The sequence below is a fragment of the Leptonotus elevatus genome, chromosome 21, assembly GCF_054856555.1.
Source record: "Leptonotus elevatus isolate MCC_2025b chromosome 21, RoL_Lele_1.0, whole genome shotgun sequence".
Lineage (NCBI taxonomy): Eukaryota > Metazoa > Chordata > Actinopteri > Syngnathiformes > Syngnathidae > Leptonotus > Leptonotus elevatus.
The window spans coordinates 13,727,321-13,734,455 of record NC_141259.1 but is presented as its reverse complement, the minus strand read 5'-3'; the positions used below and the strand labels follow the sequence as shown (position 1 = coordinate 13,734,455).

The 7,135-nt window shown below is 45.6% G+C and overlaps 1 protein-coding gene across 1 annotated transcript in view; it reads left to right on the top strand.

Moving 5' to 3' along the window:
* The first annotated feature begins 19 nt into the window (after positions 1-19).
* rreb1a (ras responsive element binding protein 1a) overlaps positions 20-7,135 on the top strand; it is a 30,583-nt gene continuing 23,467 nt past the window's right edge. Inside the window, exon 1 of the mRNA XM_086066051.1 lies at positions 20-596. The gene's annotated coding sequence lies outside the window, so the exon portion shown is untranslated. The remainder of the gene's footprint in view (positions 597-7,135) is intronic.

The window sequence follows — 7,135 nt, the reverse complement described above, 5'->3', positions numbered from 1 at the left end:
TCAAACGACAAAGTTTCAAAGAAGTTGCTTGGCTGCGCGTGCGCGCAAAGGAGGAAGAAGCCTTCCGCGGGCGGGCGAGTGCGCGTGCACAGAGATGCTTGATGGCCACGTCCCCTTGGAGACATACACACACACACACACACACACACACACATGAACAGTTGAACACACAACACGTGATGGGCTTTAGTGCGCGGCTTTAGAAACACACGCGGAGGAGGAGGAGAGGCCGACGACTCGAACACACAACAAGCTTCTCCTTCTTCTTCGAGTCTTTTTGACTCGAGTGACTTGCGAGAGTCGAGAGACGAGAGAGAGAGAGAGACAGAGAGAGAGAAGAGAGAGAGGGAGGAAGAGGAGGGGGAGGAAGAGGAGGGGGAGGGAGGGAGGAGGAGGAGAAGCCGGAGTAAAGTTTGTCCAAGTTTGCACATCCCTTCGGAAACGCCATTTTGATTCGTCTCCTCTTCGGATCAACTTTGCAGCCTCTCCGCCGTCACTGCCTTCATCTTCATCCTCATCATCGTCATCCTTCTCATCGTCATCCTCGGTCGCCACGATGTCTCGGCGCAAGCAGCCCAACCCCAACAAAGTTCACCGTAAGTGTTGATGTTGTTGTTTTTTCGGGGCGCTTGGTGTTCGACGGGTGTGTTATTTGTGACTTGTTGGCTGCTTGTTGACTTGTTACCGTGTGCCAAGTCAACTTTAAGATGGCGAGCGAGCACTTTTGCTCCCTCCCCGCGTTGCTTCCTAGTTTGATGCGCATCCAAGCGGTGGAATTCAGCGCGACTGGCTCCCTTCCTCCTTCCTTCGCCGCACTTTGAAGCTCATTCGAGCGTTTTCGTACTCTCGGGACAAACTTTGTGCCCGAGGAGTTGTCGTTGGGAGTTTTTAGCCGCGGGGAGGGCGCTACGGGTGGGGTCAAAGTGTGCTGGCTGCCGGAGGCGAGCATCCATATCTCGGGTGCACTTTGGTCGGAGCCTCGCTGTTCGCCAGTCAGTTAGTTAGTGGCCATGTGTAAAGCTAGCAGACGCCACCGTCAGGCCAGCGGCAAGCAGAGCGCCGGCTTCCTGCGGGCGCTTTCAAAGTAAAGCCATCTATTGAATTCGGTTCTGGAGAAACGCTCGAATCGTGGGCCGGGTGATTGTTGCAGGACCTTGAATCGTATTTGACGTATTCTGTTTCCACATAGCAAGGATGTAACTATTAATGGCGGCTCAACTTACGTCGTTTGACTTCCATGTGTGATGTGACGATGGACGCTTACTTTTGCCGTACATCATTCCGTAACACCACCAATATGATTACAAGTGCACGTTAGTTACTTAACGTAAATACGTAAACCACTTAATAGTTTTTCCAAGAACAAAATATGTATATTAAACTACTTTCTCCCCTGCTCATCTGTTGTAATTTGGAGGGACTCGGGCTCGGCTTCCGGTCTCATCGTAGCTAACAGCTGCTAGGGGCACAGTGCTGATGTGACCTTGCCCAGACAAATTTATCAAGAAAGTGAGCTTCGTTGTTGTGTAAAATTCGTCGACGCGACGGCCAGCCGTCGAATGTCGCCGTTAGGGGCGGAAAACGTCGCTTTTGTAGAGCTTTGCTCACTTTTTTGACGCCTTTCCGACACTTTTTTAGCGTCTCCGTTGACGTGACGCCTGTTGCATCCTCCCCTTCCCCCCTCCGCGTCCCCCAACCATCTCATACACGGCCCGCGCACAGCCTCCTCGTTGACTTTCCACGTTGATTCGCGCGTGCACGTCACTCTTTAAAGCATCTTAACCGCGGCTAGCTCGTTAGCCGCTTAGCTTAGCTATGCGCGGAGGAGGATGCTGGCCGTGTGTGAGGCGTCATGACGTCACCGCCGTGTCTTATCTGCTTGAGTCAATGATTGACAGCTGCTAGAAGTCGAGGAGGACTTTTGCGACTGCCTTCGGTAACTTTGGACTTAACTTGCTAGTACACGACACCGACATGATGCTTGTGGCACAACGTGACGTCACGTTGAGCAACCGTAAAAGTTGTGTAATTAAGTTTTGTTGAATGGACCTCTGTGAGATTTGTTTCTGTGCTTGTGGGGTGCCTGCAGAATGTGATGATGAAGAAAATAGTGACATAAAGGTCAAATGATAACAAAAAGGATGTTTAAAATAACACATGACACACGATAACAACATATAATAGTCACTTAATTGTCACCGCAAATGGTGATTGTCTTAAAGTGAGGATACAAACTAATACAGAGGTAGACTGTCATCCAGTAATCATAAGAACTGTTACAAACCTTTTCATATTTTTTTTTAAATGGATGCTAACACAAGTAAAAGTGTGCAATTTATGCCAAAACAGGTTAAAGGCCTTCTAAAACCACACTGAGAACCATCCAGAAGTTTCCCGAAGATGTTAACGCATGTTAATGACCTTAGAAGTCTTTTAGCTATGGTACATGCGTCTAGAGTTCTTCAACTGATGTCAAACCGTGTCACAAACCGGCGTTAAGTCATCCACTGATGTTAAAAAATGTTACAGAAAAAAACAACATTTAGAAGTCTTCTACTTATATTAATAAATGTTTAGAGTTATTCCATGATGCTAAAACTTGTTTAAAAAATGTAGAAATCATCCACTGATGTACTACACATTGAGATGCTCCTAGAATCTTGCTCGTGCTTCCACTAATGCTGACATGATTAGCATTCCAGTGAAAGTCGTCCAGTGATGCTGAAACAAGTTGAGATACTGCTAAATGTTCCACTTATGCTAATATGTATTTTAAAACCCTGGAAGTCTTGTGCTGATGCTAACACGTGAAAAGTGTCTATAAGTCATCCACTGATGCTAAAACATGTTGAGATGCTTCTAGGATTCCTCCACTGGTGCTAACATGTTAGCATTCCAGTGAATACAGTAAAATATTTCACAAATGTCAAAAACATCTCAGAAGTCTTCTATTGACACAATCACACATTTAAACTCTCAAGTTAATACATTTTGAGATGCTTCTAGCAGTTGTTCACTGAGGCTAACACACATTTTAAAAACTTTTTGAACTCTTGAACTGATGTTAAAACAAGTTCAGAAAGATGTAGAAGTTAATATAAATATAGATGCATCTAGAATTTTTGTACTGATGCTAGCATGTTAGCATCCCAGTGAAGAATGCTGATGCTGATGCCAACTATGTTAAAAACCTTCCAGAAGTACTTAACATTTTAAAAGTCTTCCACTGATATTAAAACATGTTAAGAGACCTCTAGAAGTTAGCTCCTGATGTTAATAAACATTTAGAAGCTAGTAGAATGCTTCTGCTGATGCTAACATGTTAGCAGTCAAGTGAAAAAAAGTCACCCACTGGTGCCAAAACCTGTTACAAGTTTTCTAGAAGTCATCCACTGATGCAAATAGATGTTGACATGTGTCTAGAAATCTTCTAGATGCTAACATGTTAGCATTCCAGTGACACTCTGATACTAAAACACATTGAGATGTTTCTAGAAGTTATTTTTGATGCTTTGATGCTTATTTTTTATTTATTTATTCTTATCCATATTGATTCCTATTGGGAGGAAATTCAACTCATGCTAACCCGTCTAGAATTCAACTGATTCTAAAACATAACATAACGTAAAATAAACGCATTTTGTAGAAGTGGTCGAATAATGTTGCCCCACATTGAGATGCTTGTGGAATTCCTCCACTGATGCTAACATGTTAGCTTCCCGGTGAAGAAAGTCCACGCATTTGCGTTCCGCCGCAGGCAGACGCGCATCTCCGCCTCTCGCTGTCTAACTGGCCCGTCCACTGTAGTGTGTGCGTGCATATGTGTGTGCGTGCGCACTTCGGCTCTTTTCACATGCGCACGTGTGGGAGGGAGGAGCGCCAATCAAAACATCAAAGCGCTGGGAATTCCTGGGCGCCACGGCAACCGGAGGATGCTTCCTCCTGACTGGCCGAAAGGCGGGCCCCGCCATCATGTCGTCCAACATGCGCCGGGCACAAAGAGCGTCTTGTGCGCCGCCGCCTCTTCCTCCTGCATTGTGAGCGCACACGCACGCACGGCCTCCGGTGATGTTGACGCGACCGCAGTGGCTGCTGGCGCTTCATTTGAAAAGAAACTCCGCTTTTGACGATTGCGTTACGTTGACATCATCTTGCCAGTCGTCGAGCAAGTGCAATATTAAATTGGAATGACGAGATGCTATCAGAAGTGATGACAAAGTTTTGTTTACACCGCGTCCCTCCGCACACGCTTAAACATGCATCCATCCATTTTCTGTAGTGCCTATCAAAGCTGATAATGGGTGAGAGGCAAGGTACACCCTGGACGGTGGCTCGCGCTCACATTCAAACTGAAGGCCCCTATAATGAAGAACATGCTAACTCCACACAGGAAGGCTAACAATAGGTTTAATAATAATTTAATCACACAAAGAGTATTTTTTGATTAATCACATTCCATCCCTCTAGTCAAAAACAGGACATCATTTCAAATTGACATTCCTGAAAATTTGATTGACTTGATTGATTGATTAATTGATTGAGTTCCTGGCTTGGTCCATTATAACATCCACCAGAAAATCTGCACACACAAAAAATGCTCCTCAAGTAAAAGCAAATGTTTTTCACGGAGGACTGATGTTGAGAGGCTGACAAGTCCAAGGATTTGGACAATTTTGACTTATACAAGGTTTTTAAACAATTGAGTGAAAACGTTTTAGTGAACTACATCGTCTAAAAATCCTGATTTTTGTGATTTGGGAGTCGGGAATGATGAATGATTGCCAACGCCTCCTGACTCCCTAATCACGGCAAAGGGATTTTCAGAGGACATTTTAACGGTTTCGGTCGATTAGATGTCACTAAGTTGATTAATTATTTCACCTCTAATTGCAATCCTGAAAAGTCGTCCAACAATTCAAATGTTCAACAGCAACAACGGCAATTTGAAGTTCGACGAAATGATGTAACAATCATGCACCGGCCCCTCTTGCAGTGTGGATTTAAAACACTTCCAGTCAATTATTTGTTACACTGCTCTGTGTGTGTTTGTGTGTGCGTGTGCGTGTTAATAGAGTTTCAGTGGGATGCGTATATGTCAGTGGGGACTAAAGTCAAGCAGCTAATTAAAAGCTTTCATGGTCCCTCTGAGACGCTCACTGTCTCCACATTAACCTCATGTTACACACACACACACACGCGCGCATTGATCCACTTTGAGTCACGGGAGTGCCCCGACAAGCGCTTTGTCAACTTTTGCCGGTCTTCTTTGCAAGCTGCTGACAAACAAACGTAGGAAAGCCCTGTCGATGCGAGCCGCCGCTGGTGTCTCGTTGTGCGCATGACACTATTAATAGAGCCGCCTTTTTTTAGATAAGATTAGGTTTCATCCCACCCCGCCATCCCCCCAGCGGGCGAGGGAAGATGGCGAGGAGGGGAAGGGAGGAGATAAATGCAAGGTGCAAGCCAAAGTTGAAGAAAGCACAAATTACTTCCTGCATCCACGCGCTTCAAACTTGCCGGTCTGCGTGTGAGTGTTGCAGACAATGAGGTGTGGAGGAGGAGTTGAGGATTGGGGGAGTTATGTAAATGGGTGGGGCTCCTGGAGTGTGACACTGCAAAGCAAATGGCTCGTCAGTGTAGTTTTTTTTTTTTTTTTTAGGTTTTGCTCCGACTCGCGGGTCTCAAGTCTTTCTTTTTTCTCGGACCCGTCACGTTAGCCGCACGTCGTCACGGCAACAGGTGATGCAATCATCCATTTGGAACCCTCTCGAAGTCTCCCTTTAATGCTAACTCATTGAAAAGCTTTCTAGAATGAAACATGCTTACAAACTTTCTAGAAGTGGCCAACCAATCGCAAAATATGTTAATAATCTAACTAACAAACATTACAAACTTTGTTAGAAGTCCACCGAAGTGACCATATCGCACTTTGAGATGCTTTTGAAACAGGTAGAAATTTTCACTGATGCTAAAATACGTTTCAAGCGTTTTGAAGTCATCCACTTATTTTCAAACATGTTCAAAAGCTTCCCAGTGTTAAGTACCAAAAGTTGTAAAATAAATACTAGCGATGGGAGGGGTGTTGTACTACAGAGTCAAAAACTGCATAAAATGGGTAATAGGAAAGCAGTAATTGTTATTTTTGCAGGTCGCAATGCGACTTGGAGGCTGGCGGCCTCGCACTTTTAAATTCTTGGATTGACCCCAGCAGCTGAAAGTTTCTGACCAATTCCATTTGTTTGATCTATGGAACGCACAAGCTTCGCCTCTTCCTGTTTCCCTCTGCAACTTTCTCCTTCTTCTCATCAACTTTGTGATGCAGTGACATGCGTGAGAGATTGGGAAGGTTCCGGTGCTTCTGTGGCTGCGCTGGAAATCCCTCCTTATCCACTAGCTAGAGAGAGAGAGAGAGAGAGAGAGATACATAAATAGATAGTTTGGTACTTTATTCATCCCGTGAGGGAAATCGGATCGCCGCAGCAGCAGCAGTCACAGTTCTCGACGTAATGTACATGCGAATAAATAACGGAAAAAGCCCAAAGGTGAAACCTATAAGTACGTGAGCAGCATTGGGAGGAATGAAAGGAAAAGTGAAATTGCAATCTAAGCAGGAAGGGAACAGTTCATCAGGTGGCCTTTTTGTTGTGCTGTAAGATGTATTGAAACCGATGACCTGCACCCGATTCCAATGAACAGCATGGTTATCAGGCTTTTGCAGAGCTTGCTGGTGAGCTTCAGGTGTGTTGGGGAAGGGAAACAACCAAAACCTGCAGAACCCACCACTGCCCTAAACCATACAACAAGATTTTTAGGTGACATTTTAGGAACTATCGAGGTCCACTCTATAAAAATGTCGGTGTCATGATTGCGGCGAGCCGCAGGTAAAGCTGACAGTGGTCAATATGGCCGCCATCCGTAAAACAAACAGATCAACTTGAGCTGGCCCCCTCCCTCCCTCCCTCCCTCCCTCCCTCCCTCCCTCCCTCCCCGTCCACTCTGGCATTCTTTCACAGCTCGGACTTTGTCCCGGCGGTAAATACGTCTTGATTTGCCGCGGCGGAGGCGGGCGGTCCTTGCCTCAGCGCGTATCAGAGCCGCTTATCAACCCCAGTGTTGGGCCACGCCCGACCTCGCC